The following is a 24,234-nucleotide window of genomic DNA, read 5'->3' as shown; positions in this document are numbered from 1 at the left end:
AGTTCAGGGTGGTAGATAGTAGCTGCCATATGCAAGCTCCCTCCCCACCCCCGCTGCCACATCCAGCCAGCACCTGCACGGCCCACAGAGGAGAGCTGCTGCCCTCAGCATACCCTGGCCCTGCTCCTGGGAGGTGGCAACGCCAGGTGATGGGTGGTGGCGCTCTGATCCCGTCTGCCAGCGCATACCCCCTTGCCCCTTTCCAAGTACCCCCAGTTGACAACCCCTGCCCTAATCCGTATTTGGACATACATATATTCTGTCCCAAGTGCAGGACTTTACGCTTGGCCTTGCTGAATCTCATCTTGTTGACTGTGGACCATTTTTTTTTCCAGTCTATTCAAGTCATTCTAGATCCTAGTCCTGCCCTCTAGAGCATCTCCAACTCCCCCGCAATTTGGTGCGGTCCACAATTTAGCCAAGCATGCCCCCAATCCCATCACTCAAATAATTAGTGAGGATATTAAATAATACTGGACTCAGGACAGACCCCTGGGGAACCCTAATGTAGACCTCCTCCCAAACACACACTGAGACATTGACGACTACTCATTGAGCACGAGGATCCAACCAATTAGGTATTCACCTTGCAGACTACATGAAAGTACTGTACTTCCTTAGCTTGTCAATGAGAATGTTGTGGGAGACAGCATCAAAAGCCTTACTAAAGTCAAGCCATCTCGCATCCGTTCTCTCTCCCCCCCCATTCACAAAGTCTGTCACTTTATCCGAGAAGGAAATCAGGTTGGTCAGGCATTACCTGCTCTTGGTGAATCCATGCTCACTGTTCCTTATGACTTTGTTCTCCTCCAAGTACTTCATAATAAATTCCTTGGAGGACCTGCTCCATGATTTTTCCAGGTATCGAGGTCAAGCTGACTGGTTTGTAACTACCTAGATCCTCTTTCTTCCTTTTCTTAAAAGATGGGCACTCTTATTTGACCTTTTTCCAATCATCTAGAACTTCACGCAACGTCCACGAGTTCTCAAACAGCATAGCTGATAGCTCCGAAATCACTTCAGCCAATGGAGGCTGGGGTGGCATGGACACCAAGGTGCATGGTTGACAGCCCAGAGGTTACAAGTTTGAGACCACAGCAGAAGCACTCACATCATGGCCTGTCAGATTCCAGTAAATCTGTAAGTTCTGCTAAATACCTCATCACAGGGTGATGAAAAGAGGACTGCAGCCAATTTCTTCAGTACTGTAGGCTGCATCCCATCCAGCCTGAAACGATATAGCTTCCCTAAGTAATCCCTAACAACCTGTTCTTCTACTACTGCAGGCTATTTGTTTCCTTCTCTATCCTCCCAAATACAATGTACAGAGACAGGCTAGCCAAGTTACAGCACTTGAAACAGAGTAATGAGCTTGAAAACTGCTCATGCTTAATTTTAAACTCTTTGAATTAAATATTAACCTTTGCACCAAGTGGCAAAAGGTAGAAAAGTGTCCAATCCTATGAATACCATCATTACAGAGAAGTTTACAAATAGGCAATAGCCTCAGTCTCATGATTCCTCACATCAGACTTTCAAAGCCACTAGGAATTGGTAAGCAGCAGAAAAAGGAGGCAGGAATGGCTCAAGTAAAGGAATTTGCTGTTAGCCTCCAAGCTAGAAGAATGTTTACTTCTGCTGTTGGAGACTGATGATTTAAAATCAGGAGAACAAAAAAAAGATTCTGCTTAAAGAATCTTTTTCAACTGATAAAAGTCAAGGGATAAACAATTTGGCAAAGCTGCCTTTGAGATCCAATAAATCCAAAGAAACCCAGTACATTCCACACTGGATCAATCCATTTTCATGTAAGAGAATCCTCTTGCCTCCCTATAAGTACCTTGGGTTTGTTTGCTTGATAAAATATGCAGGGGTTTTTTTTTAAATTCTCAGCTTTTTAAACACAGCAGCGACTCTAATGTTTTTCAAAACCACCACCACCATGCACTCAAAATAAGCACATATTAGCACATTCTACTTGGTCCTAATAAAATAGCATCAACTATCTAAACGAAGACAACAGCCATGTTCTTAGTCAAATTTCTTAAACCATGCATCTTTTCATAGTTAGTCAGGAGATCTTCATGGTATCCCAGTTCTATTTCTGGTCACAAGTTTCAGTGAGAATAGAGATATAAACTTGTAAACTGTAATGTAGTAAACAGACAGTTGTTAGGGAAACACAATCCTAGATATTGCTGCTGCTACAAGGATCAAAAGGAAGTGAGGTAGTTGCTTTCCTTCCATAATCCATTTCTGAAAGCGAAGTGAGGACAGTTCCATGGTCTAACTCCAAGTCCTGAATATCAAGCAGATTCAGAGAAAAGAACTACCAGAAAACTTCTCTATGAACTAGCAAGTTGCCCCACCCCCAGGCCTATTCCTCCCATTCCCTCCCCTGCCATTTGGGGTTTGGCCCTGCTCCCCCCCAGGTTGGACCCATCGCATAGGGCTTGGGGATTTGGCACTGGGGGAAGGTGGCAGTATTAACTGCCACTACTCCCCCACTGCCAAAGTTCCTAACCCAATGGGAGCCTTGGGACCAGAGGTTAAGCACTCCCTGATCATGGGTGTCAAACCTCACCTTGCACCCCAGGCCAGATCCAAACCATAAGCTGCCCCTCCCCACGAGTTTCTAGTGGCCCATGCCTTAATGGGGTGGAAAAAAGGAATCATGGGTGAATACCACTTTGTAAAGCCCTTCAGAATCCCAAGAAAAGAGAAAGCAGGGCAGGCCAGAAAACTGCTCGGTAAAAATGTAGTTCTGCCACAGTTCAGCTCACAACCTGCAAGCCACTGGGAGCTCTGGGAAGGAATTTAAGACCCACATTCTCACCTAGATGAGGGCTGCTCACACACTGGAGGAAGAATCAAGTGTGCCATACAGAAACCTTCAACCCCCACTCCCCCTTTTCTCAGCCATTCAAGTGTGGTTTGGAAAATTATATCAAATAACCTGCTCTGTAGTGCCACCAGGTTTTTTGAAGGGTGCCACAAAGTGTGAGGAGGTAAGCAGATCTTTTAGGCAGATAAGCCAGGCTCAGGCTTGCCCCTGCCTGGCTGATTCCCCAGCCCTTGTGTAAGAAGGAAATCATAATATATAAATTCTTTATTAAAAAAAAAAAAAAGAGTGCCACTCAATCCACAAAAGTTATGAAGGGGTGCCTTGAGTCCAAAAAGGTTGGGAACTACTGCTCTAAGGAAACTACTTTTAACAAGCTGGGAAGGGAAATCCAATCCATGCTGTTTCTACATACAAGGAAGAAACAGAATAGTCTTACTTCTTTCCAAAACTAATGTAATCTGGTCTGTTAGAATATAAAAGGAATATCTTACATAAAAGTAGGGTAAGTGATGTTGAGAGTGATGTTGCAGCCACAATGGTCCAGAAATTATGCCATAAGCAAGAATTTTTAGGGTGGTCTCTTTTATCCCAACTACACAGTTGGTCCAATAAAGTGTGACAACCTTCCAAATGTAAGACATTCTTCCTCAGGTCTCTGATCACAGGCATATAGGCACAGCAAGTAAAGTCTTGCCTATATAAAAGTATAATTTCCCAGCTCCTCTGCTACAATCCATTACCACTGCTCTTTTCTGCACCTGCTCAATAACTTTGGATACCATATTGGTAAGAGTATAATATATATATAATATATAATATATATATATACCTGCGCACAGTACTTCAAGTTTGGTCTTCAAGTCTGGTCTTCAACTCAGCAGGGTAGGAAGAGACAAGTAACAAGGCATCACCACAACAGTGTTTTTGCTTTAAAATAAAAAGCAAAAACCCAGTCTTTTCTGGGCTATGCTTTGTTTCTACACCAATTCGAGACAAGTTCAGTGCTTTTTCCCTGCTGCTGACAGACATTGGCAAGATCATTATAATTTAAGGAGGAGGGGGAATAAGGGGTGCAGGGCATTCATTTAGTCCTTTCACTAATGGTTACTTTTTTAAAAGGAATTGTATAGCTTTTACCTCCTTATTCCCTACCCGACAAGAGGTCACAGCCAATGACAGATACTGTAGCCAAAGTTATAAATATGGCTTGGAAGGTAAAGATACTGAGTTTTAGAATTTTAAAACACTGAAAAAAAAAATAAAGCTGACTTCCTTAATATATAATATGTAAATTATATATTGTGCCTTAAGGAAAGAGAGTTCTCCTTTCCCCAAACAAGAGGATTTTAAAAACAATGATACCAAAGTAGGAGGAAGATGTGGAAAGATAAGGACAAGATAGACAAATTCCCATGGATAGATGGATTTATAAAATGAATAGTCCTGGTTTAACATAATAGGATTCTGGTCTGGTTGAACTGGAATAAAAGTATAGCTTTAATTCTTAATACATTTGCGAACTAAAAATTGTAGGAAAAAAGGAAAAGAGGGATGCTAATTATACACAGCAATAAATGGAAGAATTTTAATGGAGGTGTACATCCACGTACTTAGTTTACTATTTAGAAAAATAAGTAGTACAAGTGTCCAATAGAAATGAAGTAAAATTCTCTCAAACCTTTCATTTGATGCTCTCTGATGTATACAAATTTATCAAAAATTGTTAGAAAGAAGTGATACATAAGAGTTTGTTAACAAATTAAACCATGCACAACAACTTATGAATGTAGCTAGTTAAACACTTGATGACTTTTCTTCAAGACCCTAGTAGCTTTTCCTTTAACAGTTAATACATGTACACTGTTCACTGTTTGAATCCTTACAATTCAGAGACAAACCATACACTTACAGTTCAATGAACCATTACATCCCTAAAGAAATAAAAAAGGGATAAAAATAAATAAGAAATAAAAAACCTCTACCAGGTGAAGTCATTTAGGAAGGCGTTTAAAATATATATTTAAATTTTGATTGATAAATAGGAAAAGGTTAAATTTGGACCTCATAATAGACTAGTGAAGTGTTCACCTGTCAAGCTCATATATATTAAAATATTAATTTACCCAATAATATTAGTGAGAAAAGAAGAGTCCTGGAGACAAAAAAACCCTCCACAAAAATATGAAGACAGTAAAGCTACTTCCTTCCATTTAAAAGTTAATCATCAACTGATTTCAGACAATATTCATCTGTGACTAACTGGTATACAGAACAAAGCCATCTCCATCCTCAAGTCTGTCTCCGTGAGGACCCCAAATCATCCAGAACTAGAGAAGCATGGTTTGTTTGTTTTTTTCACTGTCACTTCAGATTGGTGATACAATATTGATAGGGCGATTTTCATTTAATAAAAAGGCACACACTAAAGCTCAGGTTCAAAAACTAATGTCCTTATTCAAGGAAACTGCAACACAATGGTGTTTTGGATTTGTTAGTAATTAACTTACAAGCAAATTTGAAGAAAATATAAACAAAATAGGAAGGAAGGCAGTGCCACCTACATGACTTGAAAAAAATAAGTTGACAAGTTTATGATTCTAAATCTAAAAGTGGTATGCTGGGCAGACTGTCTTCATATGTTAAGCTTTAAATATAATAAAATATACTGTCATATTATAATGAACACTAGAAACATTGTAAGGCAACCAAAAACTAAAATAGATTATGTGGGGTATAAAATTTGGCAGACAAACCTGGAAAAAAAAAAAGGGAAAAGAAAAAGAAATTCTATTTTAGGCTGGTCCCTTGACTTTCATTCCTTTACACCTCTCCAGATACTTTTGGATAGTTATAAACTAGCATTTAAGACTTGCACTTTACAAAACAGGATCAATGCTATACTTATATATTTGTGATTATAATTACATTTTTGAAGTACGAAGTTAAATTAGTTTACAATGTTTGTTTCTGCCCTGTAACAGCATCACTTAATTATCAGTCAAGATGTTAAATACTGCCCATAATGGCTTTTACTATTCCACAACATCAGGGGTGTCAAACAGACAGCCCATGTGCTGGATATGGCATGCAGGGCTTCCCCCAGTCCCAAAAATCTGCCTCTGGATTTGACCTATGGGGCGAGTGATTGTGGTACCATCTCCCCCTGGGAGACAGAGCCACTCTGTTGTCAAGTCCAGCACTCAGAGAGTTAATGTCTCTGCTGCTGACCCTGCCAGAAGCGAGACCAGATCCAAGAGACCCTGGATCTGTCCTGCAGGGACCAAATGAGTTTGATGTGCCCGCACAACAGTTTTCTTTTAAGAGGAGACAGACAGACAGACATTGTCCCAAGCCTTCAACCACTTGAAAAAGTACCCGTAGAAGGAATAAAACACAGTTATTATTTGGTTTACTTTCCTCTATTCTATCTAAAAATACTAAACACATTCCATATGCTGCAAACGCATGCAAAAAACAAAACAAAACCCTTTTTACTTCCATTAAAATCTAGGTCTTCAAAGAAAGCCTTCAAAGAAGGACTAGGCACCAACAGTATTTCTTCACTTTCTTCGAACTGCATCAAAGTCTGAATTTAATAATGTAGTGGTATAGACAAAAGCAGTTAGAAATTAAACAACAAATAACTTTGTTTCTGTTTCCCCATCCTTTTCTAAAAAATACTATAAAACAGAATTTGACTGAAAGGCAAAAATCATATTAAAAATCGTTTGAAGGAGTCCACACAACAAATGCCTTATATGTAGGGACCTACCTAATTTGCGAGGATTGTCCTGATTCCACAGTCCAAGTGTCAAAGTGTCATGCCACGGCAGAGCACAGTGCCCTCCCCGCTGCCATGCCCGATTGGCTCATGGACCCCAGAAGTCTTGCCCCTCCCCAGAGATTAACAAATGGTTATCTGTCAGTCTCTGGGGAGGAGTGGGACTTCTGGGGCTCCTCAGAGGCATGCCTTCCCCCCACCCCGCAGTGCTCTGCCACAAAAATCCCCCTCCCTCCCCCCACAGTTCAGGATGCCAGGGCTTCCTGCCTCTGTTTTTATCTCCCTTCCCCCTCCTTCCTTCCCCCCATCCCCGTTCACTGGCCATTTTCCCGGGGGGGGGGGGGGGGGGGGGGAGGGGGGTTGCAAGGCCTGGGTTTTTTCCACGCGGCACCTACAAAATTTGTGGTTTCCATGAATATCACCAAATTCACAATTTTGCGGGTCCCTAATTCATATGCTGAAAGTCTTCCATTACAAACCTAAAGACTGGATAGTAAATTTCACTAGAGCACGTATACATGTTTCTGGTCCTTCATAAACTACTAGAGTGCCAAAAAGATCAGGCTGTACATGGTGACAAACCTAGTTAACATTGTGTACATCTGACAAAACAGATTTGTTTATATGACATACTGCTCCTCGGTAGTAGTATCCAAAGATATACTTCATTTTGAAAAAAAAATTCTGAAGTGGGATGTACAGAGCATAATTCCAGTTAACAGCCTGACACCTACCATTGCCAAATTCACGGGCCAAGCCATCTGCCATTACTAAGCTTCAAATTCAATAGGTCAGATTTTGAAAAACTTATATTTAATGAAGAATTCATGCAATAATACTTTTTATTTATGCAATAAAATAAGCAGTTCAACTGTTTATTTGATTTTATATAGTTGCAGGTTAATGAAGCCTTTAAAAGAATGAAAAAGAAAACACCTGTTTTTGGAATAGCAAAAAGGTCAGTCAAATGACAAACAAAGGGAACAGAGCAACAAAACTGATTAATATTATAGAAAAAATCTTAGCCCTCCTCTTTTCTTAGCCTGTAGCTTCCAAAATGTTTACTCCAAATTCAAAGCTACAAAATACTCACCATTTCTTTTTCTCTATGCCTGGAGGACTAAAACAATAGCTAGTGAGAGAGAAGGTGCAAGGTAGCCCTGGATCAGGGTAGTGGTACAAGGGTCTCTCTCTCTCACCCTCCAGGCTTCTCCTAGAAGCCAAGGTAACAGATGCCAAGAGTTTTCAACCGATTTCAGGTGAAGGTCAGGCATAGTAAACTCTTTCATCTCAGCTCCTGGCCAGTAGATACAACGTTAAGACTTCTCATCTCTAAGCTAAAAGCAGAAAGGCAGCAGTTGCTTTCTTTTAGAACAGGGCTGTCCAACTTCTTAGTAGCCAGGGTCCGCATACGGCAGGGACTACATCTGCCTCAGACCATAGCGTGCAGGCTCCTGAGCCAGGCCCTCTTCTTTGCCCCCAAACTCACACATGCAGGATCCCCTGCATTCCTTCCCTGCCCCAGCACCCTCCCCACTAAGACAAGCTACCTTGAGCTGCCACTGCAGCACAGACTCCCACCACCCATGTCAGCTCGCCCACCACCATGAAGTCTCCTCCATGCTCCTACCCCACAATCACCCCAGTACCTCCCCTACTTAGCACTCCCTCCCCCACTGCACAAGCCACCTTGAGCTCCTGCAGCCAGGCAGTCTCCCCCACCATGTAGGGCCACTTGAATCCTCAAGCTCCAGGCTCCCCAGGACTTGCTATCCTGCCCCAGGGGCAGAAACAGGAAGGACAAGGCAAAGGAGGGAGGAAGAGCCCAGAGGCTGTAGCAGAAGCAGCTATAAAGCAGAGAGTGGAGGGAAGGAAGAGCCCATGGGCTGCAGTTCAACCCTTCATGGGTTGCACACAATCCATGAGCCACAGCTGAACAGTCCTATTCTAGAACATCCCTACCCAATGCATGGTCTCTTCTATTTCTGCATTATGTGTTACCCAAGTCAGTCTCTACCTCCCACACCCCTACCTCTCCCAAACGCACTCCCCTGAAACCAGATATTTTGCTACTCATAAGTAGGAGACATAAAAATTACTCTCAACACTTTCCCCAAGTGCTACATAAAAGGTTAAGGACAGTGTTGCTGAACAGAGTTTTCAGTTATACTTTACTGCTCTTCACCAGAACTTTAAGCAGATACTGGTTTGAAGACTCAAGACTTGCATGGCGATACACTCAGACTGAATTCCAAGGGATATTTTAACCGTAGTTAGAGTTTAACCCCCCCCCCCACACACACACCCCTCCCAAAATTGAGGATTGATTCTATAGAAAGTAACGTCTTCAACCCCAGAAAACCTTTATATTGCTAAGTGCATTTTTAAGTGCTCAAATTAGCATTAACCTCTCCCTTGGGTCTGTTAGGCAAACCCCTCAACCTACCAGCAGTTTTCTAGGTTCAAAAAGCTAATTCTTGATATATAGTATTTGATTTCACCATGCATAAGATTATGAGAAAAGCACACTCTTTCAGTGCAACATTTTCCAGCTGCTTCCCTGTGTACTAGTCATAATGCAGCACCATTAATCTAAAGCTATAGCCAAATTATCTCATACTAAACCACAGTTTTCTAAAGTTATTAGCTTCAAACTCCATATATACCCAAGCAAACTGACTAGCTAGCCAAGTATAAGAATTGTGTCAAATTAGAATTCTAAATATTGTATATTATAAAATTTTCTTCACTATGTACACTTATTGCAAAACATATCAATAAGGCTATTCAAATTAATTTATTAACTCAACTACCTCTATTTAGGAAAATTAAAATGCATGCAATTCAAATTAAGAGATTTTAGTTCCGTCTTAAATAAATACCTCTTGTATTAAGAAGTGATATTATACCAGTTGGAGCTGCATGCATTGGAAGATAGCTTAGTAACTTAAAGCATCAAGGAAGAGGCCTTCAGTGTCCCTTGTTCATATCCAATTATATATTCCCAAATGTTTAAGGCACTGTTTTTAGAGCAAAAAAGCAGACATTGGGATCTTCACTTCATCCCTCTTCACCTTTGATTTCTTCTTTCACTGCTCTGCAGACAGCCAAATGATCTTAACATTTAACAGTTTCATAGAGCTCCATCTTGTCCCTCCAGATTAAACTGCACAGCCCTTATGGATTTCAATTACCCACTCTTAATAACTTGGCAAGACCCCGCTCTATGAGCTCTATACCAGGGTACTGCTCCTTCTACACCAATGACCTGGCAAAGCCCCATATGGTGCTGTTCTTTCCAGTCTCCTTAGAATCTTGGCGAGATGCCTGCTCACCACCTTCTAACATGTAAGCTGAATAAAACTTGATTCTCTGATAAAATGGCATTGTATCCTCTACCTTCAGCAACCTGGAGATGTCCATCTTTCCCAATAAAGAACTACCATTTTAGAACGCAATTAAGTAACAAACTTCACTCCAGCTGCTTTTATCTCCAGTCACCATAAACAGTACTTTTATCATTCATGCTTTTTTCCATGGTACGTTACATGTATAGTGTACGTAATGCCACTCGACACTGAATCTTTAAAGCACTAAGAAATGCGCATTAGCAGTATGTTCTAAGAAGGAATATATACACCAATATTTGAGAGCAAATAATTAGGTTCTTCACAGGAAGAAGCTAATATCCAAGTACTTATTTCATTAAGGAAGAGGAAATACATAGCCAAATGCCTCCTTAAGGGAACCCTAGAATGGGTAACAAACTAACACTTTCTAACAAAAAAATTAAGATCAATGAGTTCCTTCTCCATCCCCTCCCAAGGTAGAATACAAAAAAAAACACAATCTACACTGAGATATTTTAGTCTCTCTCATCATCTCTGGTTTTGTGGGTTTTTTTTAAATCTCTGTCAGGCTCAGTGCTTACAATTCACATTTTCTGAATTTGGACAGGTAATGAACGCAACACTCTCCTTGCCTGCCTCTCTTCATTGCTTCTCCCAAAATGCCACTGTCTCCTGCAAAGAATCAATTCAGAAGCAACCCCTCCACTTCCCCAAGTAGAACACTGTCCTTCCAAATCTCAGAGTAATCCAGCATTTACCTTAGCAGCAACCTATAACATGGCACAACTGTATTCCAGTGGTTTTCAACTCATGGTCTGCGGAGTATATCTAAGGGGTCCGCAAAAGATGACTATGATCAAAAGTATGATTATGAACAATCACGCTTACAATTCAAAAGGATCCACACTACCATTTGAAGTTTTTAGGGGTCTGCAAATTAAAACAATTTGACAACCACTATTCTATCCCATATCCGAAACTCTACAGAACAAAGTGTTTCCCCTTTAGCATCAAGCAGTCCACCGTGACTCTTCACCAAAGCCCTCCATGGGAGACTTCAGCAGTCCCTTTCTTACCTTCCTGTACTTGATGCCCAGCCAGTCCCATCAAACATTCCTCCATCAGCATAAGACCAAGCTCTGCCACACTTCCCACCACACCAGGTGAGCTGCTCACTCTTAGCTCAGCCTCAGTTCTTACTACCTGTGGGTGGATCTCATCAAACGAGGGAACAGAGGGGAAAGATGCAGTCAGATTTATCACACAAGAGGGTGAGAGGTGGGTATATCTTGCCCCAATGGGAGTAAAGGGCCCAAAAATCTCTGTCAAGAGTGATGTCTGTCTGAAAGTGGACAGAAGTCAGATTCCTTTCACAAATACTGGGTTTTGCTCTGCGAGGGGTACACTAACTTTCCTCACAGAGGAGATGAAAACATATAGGATGGGTCTGATTCTAGGAGGGAGGGAAAGCCCAGGTCCCCTACGGAGAGAGGATGAGAAAAAGTGACACCTCAGATATAGGAGGAAGCTTAAACTCTACGAGCAGCGGGAGAGGGGTGGAGGGAGAAGGAAGTTCAGGCTCTTCGTGAAGGGTTGACAACGGCCTGCTCCGATTCCCTCCAGACGACAGGAACGTGTCTGTCTGGGAGAGAAGAGGAGGACGCGACCAAGCTCCCACCCCCAACAGCCAAGAAAAGCTTGATGGTTTCCAACCTGAGGCAGAGAAACAATCCAGGACTAGGTGGAGAACAGTGAGAGAGACCATGCAAGCCCCAGGCACAAAGGGACAAAGCAGGGCCCGCCAGGCTCCCTGCCCACCAAAGCATGAACAGCCTGGAGGAGGGGATCCTGCCCATCACCTTGCTTCTGCACATAGGGAGGGGGCACGGCCGTCGGCAGCCAGGGGGAAAGCCGGCTGCCACCCCCGGCCCCGGCCCCGGCCCCGGCCCCTCTCCCGGGCAGGGGGCTGTCACGGGAGGCAGAAGCAGCCCAGGGGGACAGCGACGAGGCCGGCGGGGGCGGCCCAAAGCCACGGGCCGATGCGCCGCGGAGGCAGCAGCAGCCTCCCTCCAGAACCAGGACAGGGGGCAACCAGCAGCAGCAGCAGCAGCAGCTCCCCGCCCCCGCCCCGCCAGCAGCTGCTCGGGGCGGACGATCCCCGGGCCGGGGCGGCCGCGGCTCCCGGCCCGAGGAGCCCACGACGGCTGCGGTGTCCTTACCGTGCGACGGGGCATGGCGCGGGTCCGGCGCGGCCTCCTGCCCGAGACGAGACGGGACAGGTCGGGTCAGGGTCGCTACACTCCACCGCCGCCGCCTCTCACGACCACAACAACATGGCGGCCTCGGCGCGCGGCGGGGGGGCGGGGCCGGCGCGAGAGCAGGGGCGGGGCCGGGCAACGCCCCCCCGCGGCTTGGTCCATCCCCCGGCCCCGCCCCCGCCCCCGCGCGCCCGGTGCTGGTGCTGCTGCTGCTGATGTGGGAGGCACCGGCCGGGCCGCGGGGCCTAGGCAAGCCCAAGCCTCGGTTCCCCACGCCTTGCGCCCGGGGAAGAGGCATGGCCTGACCTCAGCCGCGGGGGTAGGTGCCTAGCCGCCTGCAGAAGGACGGGGCATAGCCCAGCTCTGACCCGCCACAGCGCGCTTGGGGATTTAGCAGTGGGGAGGGGTGGCGGGATTAACTCCCACTGCTCCCCCGCCTCTCTCTCCCCCCCCAAAATGCCAAGGCTCCACCGACAGCATGTGGCACGCGGGCCAGAGGTTGGACACCCCCACCTGAGACTGCTCGGCCAGGCTGCCCACAGAAAGGCACGTCGGTTTGTGCAGCACCAAGTACAACAGCTATAAACAGTCCTCAGGGAACACAGCAACCCCTTGTAAGCACAATAGGAATTTACCAATGTTTCTGCTACTATTTATTATCCACCTAGGAATAGTAAAAGAACTGATGTTTAAGAGTAACAGTTGTGCAAGGCATATGCAGTGTTGTGATATGATGATGCATTATATCTTGCCCTTTCCTTCTTTCAGGCCTTATAGTAGCATCCTTCCTTTTCACTCTCCAACCTCTTAAAAACAAAAAAGCCCCCTCTCACCGCACAGGAATAGATGATCAGAGAGTGTTAAACTACAAGAATTTAAACAAAATCAACGGCAACATGGAGTCACTCAGGTCAGTTAGATGCAGAATCTGGAAATGGAGGAATAAGTTTCCGACTATGAAAATGGATTAATGAAGAGCTGTTGTAAAATGTAAGCATGAAGGACAAGAGGTAACATCAATGAGGTTCTGTGTAGTTAAAGAAGGCGGCACAGAGAACAGTGCTCTCCAGACCTTCAAGTCAAGGAAAAAGACACTTCAGCTTGCCACTTCAGTTGGACTGTAAGGCTTGCGATGACTGAAATGTTTCTTCCATCATGTAAACTAAAGTGGGGGGGGGGGGGGGAAGGAAATAGATGAGCATGCAGGTGAAAAAAAAAATAGGAGTGAAAGTCGTCTTCACATTCTTGGAGTCTTCCTCAGAAACAGGACTTCATCTAAAGAGACCTTGTGACAAAATATGCACCCACTGAGGGAACAGAATGTGGGAAAGTTTCCAAAGGACATGGTAATGGTGGTTATCTGTGCTAAAATGGGAGAGAGAAACTCCCACTTCATTATCAGAAAGTCAAAGTGCCCTAGATGCTTGCCAAAGGACATTCCTAAGCTTCCCCTTGATTATGACAGTTTAGCAAAAGCCTGAATGAGGTGACCCATTCAGTCAGTAGTAGACAAGTAGAATCATCAGCTTAGTACCCAGAGCCATCTCAACTGAGGCTCATGTTCAGACAGTTTAAAAATCTATCAGCTCAAGCTCTGCCATTGTTGAGGCATGATGAAACAAAGCTGAAATCAATTTCTAACCAGGTCAAGAAAAGTAAGTTTGTTGTGGTATGAGAAAGAACAAAACAAAGATATGGAATATAATCTGATGATCCCCTGAATGAAGTTCCACTTCCTGACAACATGACAAAAGAGGACTTTTTTTTTTTTACATTTGGAGAACCAATTGCTGAAGAATTACCTGACACCACAGCCAATGCAAGCCCAAGGCAGGCAAGTTTAAGTCAGAAAGGATGATCAACAGAATAAGGATGATTTTGACAATACTAGTCTGCAACAAACCCAGAAACACTGACAGCTCTGAATACTGTCTGGCACTTCTCACAACGAGGCAGGATTCAGCATTCCAAAGGAACTTGCAGACCTTATCTCCAAAAGGAAATTGTGACCATAAAAGCAGAGCAAGTTAACCAACTTCTTCCACTTGAAATGAATGGTTACTCTTATGAAGTTAACTTACAGTGGTGTAAAATCTACTTTAATGAAAAAAAAAAAAAAAAAAAATCAATACCAGTGTGAGTATGTGTACACACCTTAAGTGCTTTTCAGATTAGAGAAAAATCTTGGTAAAAATGTACCCAGATACATGCTTGAAGTGTAATAATACCATAATAGCAATAATACATCCATCATATTATTACAACTAACAGATTGTAGTAGTCTGAATGACTAAAAGCATTAAACAAACTTAAAAGTATATAGGACATGTTGTAGCTGTGTATACATCTGGGAAATCAGGTAGCTGTTGTTCAGAAGACACTATAGTTGCTGCTGGGGGGGGGGGGGAAATAGTACTAGGCCACCAATAGATTGGTGCTAGTCAGCATCTACAGTAATATCCTTCATCTCTTCTCAGTTGTTTACTCTTGCCAGTAAGAGTTGCTGGACCAAGAGCATTGAAGTGCCTGCATTCTCCTTTGACTGCTGTGAAGGGAGTAGTCAAAACAAGGACCTCCCCCAGCCTTCCCCCCCACAGTACTGTGGTTTTGCACTAGGATGAGGAAGGGAATTCAGTTCCCAAAACTCGGTTCTGTTTCTCCAGGCTATGGAAAGGCTTCAAAACAAGGCTATTATTTGTGTTGGTGGTTTTTATAACAGGGATACTGATGTACTAAGAAGCAAACAAAGACCCACTAATTAGAGCATGATACAGAATTAAGAAAGCAGGTAGTACTGGCTTTCAGGCAACTTAAACCCAGATTTACATTAGCTACAAGTAAAGGCTCTATAGACTACCCCACAACTCCTGAACCCCCATGAAGACTATTCACAATTCCCATTCCTTAATGTTGTCCTTTGAACTGGTGGACAAGCAGTCCTTCAGCCAAGAAGGATCTCAGATCAACCAAGGAATGAAAGTAAAGCAAAGTGTCCTCTTTAGCTACATGGTAACTTCTTCAAAACTCACCTCTTCCAGGATCCAAATCCCTTTCTCTCTAGGGGGAAGAAAAGAAGTCAAGATAAGTCAGGTCCCCAACCCCCTTTTCTTTACAATTTAAAGGAAAACCAACTTTCCTAGTCATCTTTTCTTCAAGACTTAGACAAGGAAACTCCAAATTAGCTTTTCTCAGAGCCAAAGTAAACCAAGACTGTGTTAGTTCACAGAAACCCTTCTACCTGCATCAGAGCAACTGCTAGATTTTCTAATCTACATCCACCACCTAAGCAATTCACTCTTACTTCCCCTTCTTCCTTTTATAAGCAACTGCCTGACTCCTGGGAGTTTAACATCTCCAGCTGATGCCAGTTCATGTTCATTAACTTTGCTTTTCAGCAGAGAATCTAAATCAGTTTAAGATTTTCTTTCCACTGTCCCTATACTGAAGATGAGAACAATACACTGTCACAGAACCCTTTCCAGGAGATAGTGCTGCATCTACCAATAGATTAATCTGAAGGCAGTCAGAAACAGGACATAGGAGCATTGGGTTGTGCCTAGATCTGTGGCCTCTCCAGTGCAAATATCCTTCTGTAGTTTGAAGTCAAGTCATAGAAATCTCCTTAAGAGGAATGCATGTTTTTTTCCATACATTCTTGCCAGTCCTAGTGCAGCAGCTGAGAAGAACAAGCAGCCTCCTGGCTTTTTCTTTGCTTTTCTGATACTCAGCTCGGCTGTAAGAACACGTGGTATAGTGCCATCAACTGACATGTTCACAGCCACTCAAGCAGCATATAGCCTCTTAGCCAATGAAGCAATGGACACAGGATGCCAATAGGATAGCATAAGACAAAAGAAAGGCCAATAAATAAAACAAAATTCTAGGTGAAAAATTAAACAAGATTAATTGGAAAAATATAGAGAGCAGGAGAGAAATGCTGACAACTCTGCTAGGACATGAAATAAGAGCACATAGGACAATACTAGGGTTTGGATTACAAGAAACAATAGAATATCCAAAAGTTGCTTAAACTAAGCTTTTTGCAATAGATTTTAGTTATTCCTGCCTAAAAGTGGTATTTGTTTGTTAATACAACAGAGCAATTATATTATTTTTTATGCACATGTATTTTTCAGTAAGTGTAGGTCATGTTATCCCTCCGGAGAAAATCTAACATGCTCCTGTTTTCCTGCACCCGAATGAACCATGACTCAAATGTAGTAACTGTAAAACACCCATAGATCATCCATAAGACTATATTTGTCACCAGTTCATCTTAGTTTTAGAAGCAGCAAAGTAAACAAAATATAGGAATATTTTGGCCTTTAAACAGCAAGGCATACACATTGCTTTATAGGTTAGCACATTTGGTCAGGGACAGTAAATATTTGAAATAAAGTTAAAAACGTCTTCCAACAAGAAACCATTGCCTGGGACGGTTGAGAAGGCAAATGTGATCTGAAAAAGTCACTTCTATACTTTCAGAGGAACACTTAAAGAAATACAGGTAAGAAAAGGAAAAACAAAAGACTTAAGTTTATATCCAACAGCAATTATACTAACAGTGAGTAATATTTAAAACTACACTGTACACATGGCATGAGAAGGAAGATAATGTTATTTGCTGCAGAGGTACTGGGGTATACCACTCTCCATAGGAGAATGCAGATGATGTTTGGTATAGTGATAAATCAGATTTATCATTCTCATTTTTCTCTAATATTAGGGCTGTGATAAAGGGAGAGAGAGAAACAGGTACCTGCAAGGGAGTGGTTACCCCACTGACAGGCTGCATAAGGAGGAGTGCAGTATTTATGTATGTGTAATAAAAGATGCCTAACTAATGACTAACACGCTAACACATAGTTAGCAATACAACAGCAATATTAAAACAATCATTCAAATAAGAACTATAATAATCATCGGTCTCCAAAAAAGTCTTTCCCTGCTTCATTCTGAGAGGTTGTAGCAGGGTTAGACTCCAGGAGTGGCCCTGATACCCCTGGAACCCCTTTTTGGGTCACATGATTCCTGATTGCCTCCTGCAGCACTTGCTCCATCTGCAGTCTGCCTTCTCTTAAAGTAGCAGAAGCACCAAGCTCACACCTTCACGTGGTGTTTTCCCCGTTCACCTCCATGAGTGTCCTTTTCTGTCAGGGTGTAGGACCTTAGCCTTTTCCCTTCCTGGGGATAATCCACAAGGCAGTGGGAGCTAGTGTTTTCAGGCACCCTATGCCTACCTTCCTCTGTAGGTTGTCACCAGTGGCACTTTTTAGGGGCTACCCCACCACAAATAGTCCCACCACTGTGACCTCAACCCCCAGTAGGGTGCAGTTTTCAGTCTTACCCAGGACCAGGAGGTTTCCTTTTGGGGCTTCCTAGGTATCCTCTCCGCGGCTCTTGAGGATCCCCATTCTGGTCATCTCATTGCAACCCATGAGACCTTTAGTTCTGCAGCTTTGCTGGTGTTTCTTTTTGCAGCCCTTGAGGATTCCCAATCTGACCATCTTATTTTGATTTGTGACCCACAAGACCTTTTGCCCCACTGGGCCCTCATATTTCTCATGCCTTCTCACCTTCCCCCCCTAGGGTCTCCCTCTGGCCTTCCAGCCACTTTTCACCATCTTCCTAGGACCAGGGTCCTTGACCCTCAGCCTTGCTGTTCACTTTCCTTCCTTCACCCACAGGTCCACTGTTCAACCCAGGTAAACTGCATCACCACAAGCCTTCTCAGCCAATGCACCAAATGTAGCAGGGTTCGACTCCAGGGCATCATGGGCACCCCTTTTTGGGTCACATGACTCCTGATTGCCACCTGCAGTCTGACTTCTCTTTAAGTAGCAAGAGCACCAAGCCTTCCTGCTACAGAGGCATACTCTAAACTTTCTCCCCAAATTCTACCAGGTGCCCAGCTCAAGGGAAACTGGATCATCTCCAGCCCATTAATCTGAAAGAACTGACATAGAATTGTAGGTCCAGTACCAAGAATCATTGATAAATTTATCAAGTCAAGATGGTATTTAAAGACTAGGGAAAAGCAAATTTAGTATCTCTACTTAAAGTAACAGAAAGTGGGATCTAGGCACAGGATCATCAGTAGTACTGGGAGGTTTATAAAACATTTAGAAGGGAAAATAAAGACATGTAAAGATAAATGGAAAATAGGACACAATACAACACGGATTTATCAAAGATAGGTCATACTAAAGTAACTGGATATATTCTTTGATAAGATAACTGATTTTCTAAACAAAGGAAATACTCATCTATTTTAATTTTTGTAAAGTATTTAAACAGTGCTACATGGGAAATGAGTGGTCCCAATGGAGATGGTAGGGATTAGTACAAGAATTGTAAAACAGGTAAGAAACTGGCCAAAGGAAGGTAACAACAGACGGTGATGCAAGGGGAAGCACCATGCCAAAGGAAGGCTAGTAGTATAGTTCCGCAAGGATCAATCTTGGAATGATCTAATTTAATACTTTTATTGATGACCTTTGCGCGAAAAAGTAGACTGTGCAAAGATTTTCAAACTACTAAACAGGGGGGGCATCATCCACATGTAGATAAGGATTGACACATACATGAAAAGATACATGACCTAGAAGAAAGGAGTATTAGAAATGAAGTGAAATTTAATATTACAAAGTCCAAGGCTAGGTCCCTAAAGTTTAATAACAAAATTTTCTGCTATAAGCTGACACTCAGCGCTTTGAAATGACAGAGGAGAAAGACCTGAGAGTATTAGGCAGTAGCAGCCAGCAAGAGGAAAAGGGGATGCAATCCTAGGATATACAGGTGACGTATTTCCAGAAGAGAAGAAAGTATTAACAACATCATACCAGAACCTGGTGAGACCTCATCTGGAATACTACATACTGTTCTGGTCATCTGTATTTAGGAAATCCGAATTCAAACAGAAACTGATGCAGATAAGAGGTATTAGGATTATTGGCAGAATGGAAAGCCTATTTTACAGGAGGAGACTAAAAAAGTTTGACTTAGCAAAAAGAAGGCTGAAAGAGGAGATGGCTGCTCTGTAAATACATTAAGTTGGCAAACACCAGGAATGGAGAAGAACTAGTTAAGCCTAAGGACAATACTGGTACAAAATCAAAGGATATAAATTAGTCATGAATAAATTCAGGCTGGAAATGTGCAGAAAGTTTCTAACCATCAGAACTGCAAGGTTCTGAAACAGCTTACTAGTAACAGTAGTGGGGACAAAAAAGACAACTAAATTTGAGATGAAACTTCAGTTTATGAAAGGAATTAAATGACAGGAGCTAGACACTGACCCAGGAGGATACTTCCAGTCCTACATTCCTAATAAATCTTATTTTAATAAAACGATTTTAGTGTTAGATTGTTTTGAAGTAAAGCCACTATGTCACTGAAGGGAGGAAAACCTCTCTCTTGAAGAAGAAGAAAAGTGGATACCTGTTCTGGAAAATGTAATTGATGTTTCTAAGAAATGTGGCCTACGTGGCAACTATAGTTAATTAGGGCCTGATTAAAGATCATGATTGTTCCAGTTAATACCTCTTACAGGTGTTGGATTCTGTGCCATTACAGTCCAAGCCTTCTCAATTATCCTGCTCCTGGGCCAGGCCATTGGTTACAGTTCCCTTTGTACCAACTGTGATCAAGTGCCTGTGGTTCTTCTCTTCATGAACTTGTGATCAGCAGTGAATACAATAATCCTGAAAATTCTTAAAGTATTAATATTAACAGTAGAATCAAAACATGACATAAAAGTGTAAGAGGTGCTCAGTCTTCAGGGGCTAAAAACCAGCTGCAAGTAGTTAGTGGCTAATAGCTGCCTAGCTGGAAGGTGGGGACCCAACTGCAAATGATGACTAGTAGGCCTGTATGAAGCGGCTAGTATTCGCTTCGGATTCGGCCGATTTGGGAGACAGTGATTCAATTCAGTGATTCAAATCACTGTCCCAATTTGATATGGATGATTCTCCAAATCACACAGGCCCCATCCCCACCCATTCTCCCAGCCCCTGCAATGGCTGCCCCACCACCCCAGCTCCCAGCACTTTGAAAAAAAAAAAGCTCAGACTCACTGGGAACTGCTGAGCAGGGGGCAATCCCTGCTGCCCCCTGCTGCCCCACGCTGCGCAGGGGGCTCTGCACGAACCCCCTGACCCTCCCCATTGGCCCAGGTGCCCCATGGCTGACCCACTTGCCCCAGCTCTGGCCCTTTCAGGGAAAAAAAAACCCCAAACCTTCAGGCTCACTGGTTCTTGCCCAGCAGGGGGGGCAGTCCCCGCTGTCCCGTGCCACATAAGGGGCTCTTCTACAAGCCCTGCAAAGCTCTGAGGCCGCTGCAGAGGCTGGTGAGTCCCGGGTGGGGTTTGGGGCTTTTTTTTCTTTTCTTAAAGGGACGGAGCTGCGGAGGGCAAGGCAGCCATGGCGGGGGGCTGGGGGAGCTGGCATGAGCCCCCAGGCAGCATGGAGCAATGGGGGGCAGCGGGGATCACCTCCCCTGCCCAGCAGCACCTGGTGAGTTGGACCTTTTTTTTAAAGCACCAGGAGCTAGGGTGGGCAGGGCAGCCAAAGGGGGGCTGGCAGAGCAGGCAGGGGAGGGGGCCTGGCAAGGGTCCCCCATGGTCCCCTCCCCCCTCTTCCAGCCCCCTACTTACCAGCTCCGAGTCTGGGTTCAGATCCCTGCTGCAGTGGCTGGGGACTGCCCGAATCATTGAAGCTCTCCAAATCTTTTCCAAAGATTTGGAGAGCTTGGATCTTTGAAAGATTTGGATCTTTTCCAAAGATTTGGAGAGCTAGAATCAATTTGGATCTTTTTATTGGTCCCGATTCAATTCGGATTTGGAGATTCAGTCACCAAATCGAGCCGAATCTCCTCCGCATCCACTGACCACCCAAAGCTTCTCACAGCTCCAATGACTAGTAAATAGAGGTGAAGCTACAAAGAGGGTTGTAAAGCTCCAGGTAGTGGTGGCAGCTAGGGAGAAGTATAGAGCCACAGTACTTGCAGCTCTCTGGAAATTGACTGAAACCTTGCCCACTTCTCCCTGAGATGGCTCCAGGGGACAGCACACCCGGCACTCCCCCCCCGGTCCAGCTCTCCCCATGGGGAGCGCACCCCAAGCCTGCCCTCCTCCCTCCTTCTCTCCCTCTGGGACTGCTGGCTTAGGCACTGGCTGCTGGGGTGAGGGCTGCAACTGTGCCTCTTACCCCGGGGCGCACTCCCCATGGGGAAAGCCAGAGTGGCTCAGTGGTGCAGGGTAGGGAGTGGGGTCACCTTCACTTCGGGTCTCTCAGCACCCCTGCTCCCCCCGCTCTGCCCCCCCCCCCCACTCTTGAATTTTGGTGGAGGATCGGATGTGGCTCCCAGGGTGAATAACTCTGGCCTCCCCTGGTATAGAGCTTATGTTGCACTTTCTAAGGTGTGAGGAAAGACTGCATGTATTGGCTTGTTTTCAAGGCTTGTCCACCTAAAATAATCCCACCCCAGCCTCGAATCAACTCTCCACTGGTTGGTGACCACTGCTGTATATTTAAAAAGAATGCACACATAGTCCTATTTATCTGAACATAGTAGGATCAAACACCAGGAGCTGTTTCCTTGTGCACAGTCTCAAATGTACATCTAGCTTGCTTATTTTGGCTTTTTGCTGCATTGTAGTTCCAGTTTATACCTACAAATGAATCAAAAGCTGCAAGGTAGACAAGGTTCTTTGGGTGAATCTGATATCTTTTATTAGACCAACCTAAATAGTTGGAAAAAAATTTTCTTAGCCAGCTTTCGGGTTTAAAAACCCTTCGTCAGGCTGAGGAAGCCTCTGCAGTTGGTGTGTGCTCTTCCTGGATGGAATTAATAGTAAAGAAGCCAGAGGCTGGGCTGGTCTGCATGCAAGACAGGCAGTCAGTGAAGATGTAAATTGAGGAGTCAGTGGGTGAGAGACCAGCTGGGTGGTGGGGGAGAAGGGGGATGAATGTAGCAGGTAAATAGTAGAGAGGTACCTGGGGAGTCAGATGTCAGGTAGGTTATAATGTGTCATAAAACCCATGTCTATATTTAGTCCATGATTTTTTGTATCCAGGAGGTTGATGAAGTGAGGTTCATAGACTCGCCTGTGAAAAGTGTTTTGTAAGTTTCCTTAGAGAATCAGGACTGAGAGATTGGAGAGAGAGTGGTTTTCTTGTGAGAAATGTGCCTTCACAGGTAATTGGGTATTTCTGTCTTTGATAGATTTCCAGTGTGCATTCATTCTAGTGTGCAGTTGTTGTTTGGTCTCTCCTATGTATTTTTCATCAGGGCATTTGGTGCATTGGATGAGATATATTACATTTCTGGAGGTGCAGCTGTGTCACAGGGGGCCTTCTCTAGGCCTATTTCCTAGTGGCCTGCCCACCTGTTTCTGGGCTAACTGCCCGCTTTCTCGCCCATCACACCTTGTTGTTAATTGATTAATTGATGTTGATGAAACAGGAGACTGCCTATTTCTGGCCTGATGCCAGGGGGTGCTATCTGCGGCTCCATTCCTCCCCTCCTCTGACTTCCCCCTCACTGGGGCTCATCATCACCGCCCCCTCACTGGGGCCACCCCCTCACTGGGGCTCATCATCACTGCCCCTCCCTAGGGCTCCACACCCGCACTGGGGCTTATCATCACCACCCCCTCACTGGGGCTCCACACCCGCACTGGGACTCTTCCTCAAACTCAGGGCTCTCTATACTGCTACTACCTGGGGGGGAGGGGGTAAAGGTTACTACTCTTCACAGCCATTGGACCGATGTTTCACAGCCAATGCACCAATGTAACAGGGGGCCTTTCCCAGGCCAATCTCACTGTGGCCTACCCGCCTGTTTATGGGCTAACCGCCCGCCTTCTCTCCTGCCACACCTTGATGTTAATTAATTGATTGATGTTAATTAAGTGGGAGGCTGCCCATTTCTTGCCCTGATGCCAGGGACGCTATCTGCAGTTCCATTCCTCCCCTACACCACAGCCCAAGCCTCACAGATGGCATCCAAATGTTATCCATAGCACTGGCCCTGCACTGGGCCCCAGAATCCTACTAGTTGAATCCATTCAGGTGTCCTATTCCGCCTTCATTCCCAGCTACATAGCTCCCTGAGCTGATCCCCCTTACAGGTGTGGTCCCCCCGGGTCCTTCGGCTCTACTAGCCCTGGCCCACCTCCAGGCCAGTCAGGACCCCAGGCCCTTGGCTCTGGGCATCCCTCACGGTGGCCCCCAGCCCTTCGACCCTTCCGGTCCTGGCCCCAGCTTAGACCAGTTGGGGGATGTCAAGACAGGCTGAGTCTATGGCCCAACTCTCTCTCTCTCTCTCTGGGATCCACCTTCCAGACCCTACAAAAGGGGTAACCCACCTAGTTGTGGGGGCTAGGAGTTAAGGCGCCCCAACACGCCTTTCACCGGGATGGTAACTGGCCTGGCATTTCCTGGGGGCTCCCATGCCACTGAGAGCCCCACCAGGCCACCCCTACCTGGCAGGGTGCAGTTTTAGGTCATGCCCAGGACCAGGAGCCTCCTGACCACCCCCTACAGCTCCTCCCTTACCTCCAGATGATACCAACAGCCCTGCAGGCAGGCGATGTTGTTGCCTGGCCTTCCAGCAGCAAAAATGCCCTGTTTATATGGGCAGCCCTGGATCTAAAATGGCTGCCCTAATCAGGCACCTGGCAGCTGCTGTCTTCTGGCCCTTGAGGTGGCAGACACAAACAGTGCCCTGCCACAAGCTGTAATATGCAGGAATGCTGATGGCTTTGTTGTGGGGGTGGTGGAGATGTGTTGGCAGGTTTTGCATTTCTTGTTATGGCATGGTCTGGATCCATTTGGTGTGTTCTGGGCCTTAAGAGCTGCAGTCAATTCAGTCCATCACCACTGTGTTTATATTCAGACTTGTCTCCGGGTACTGGCTTCCATTCTTTCTACAATTGCTAAACAAACAGATATTTCACTGTTCCCTCATTTAGCCTTGTGGAGAGGAATAGGCAAGAG

At 44.7% G+C, this 24,234-nt stretch overlaps 1 protein-coding gene across 5 annotated transcripts in view; it reads right to left on the bottom strand.

Moving 5' to 3' along the window:
- MTMR3 (myotubularin related protein 3) overlaps nucleotides 1-15,501 on the bottom strand; it is a 208,261-nt gene extending 192,760 nt beyond the window's left edge. For 3 of the 5 annotated variants that reach the window (XM_019493673.2, XM_006268932.4, XM_019493675.2), the window contains exon 1: nucleotides 12,196-12,346. The gene's annotated coding sequence lies outside the window, so the exon portion shown is untranslated. Of the gene's footprint in view, nucleotides 1-12,195; nucleotides 12,348-15,263 lie in introns of those variants that run through there. The other 2 variants (XM_059713592.1, XM_019493674.2) reach the window with 2 other exon arrangements.
- Nucleotides 15,502-24,234: the final 8,733 nt, after the last annotated feature.

The sequence above is a fragment of the Alligator mississippiensis genome, chromosome 10 (genome assembly GCF_030867095.1).
Source record: "Alligator mississippiensis isolate rAllMis1 chromosome 10, rAllMis1, whole genome shotgun sequence".
Taxonomy (NCBI): domain Eukaryota; kingdom Metazoa; phylum Chordata; order Crocodylia; family Alligatoridae; genus Alligator; species Alligator mississippiensis.
Note: the sequence above shows the minus strand (reverse complement) of the source record. Positions and strands in the feature narration are given on the sequence as shown.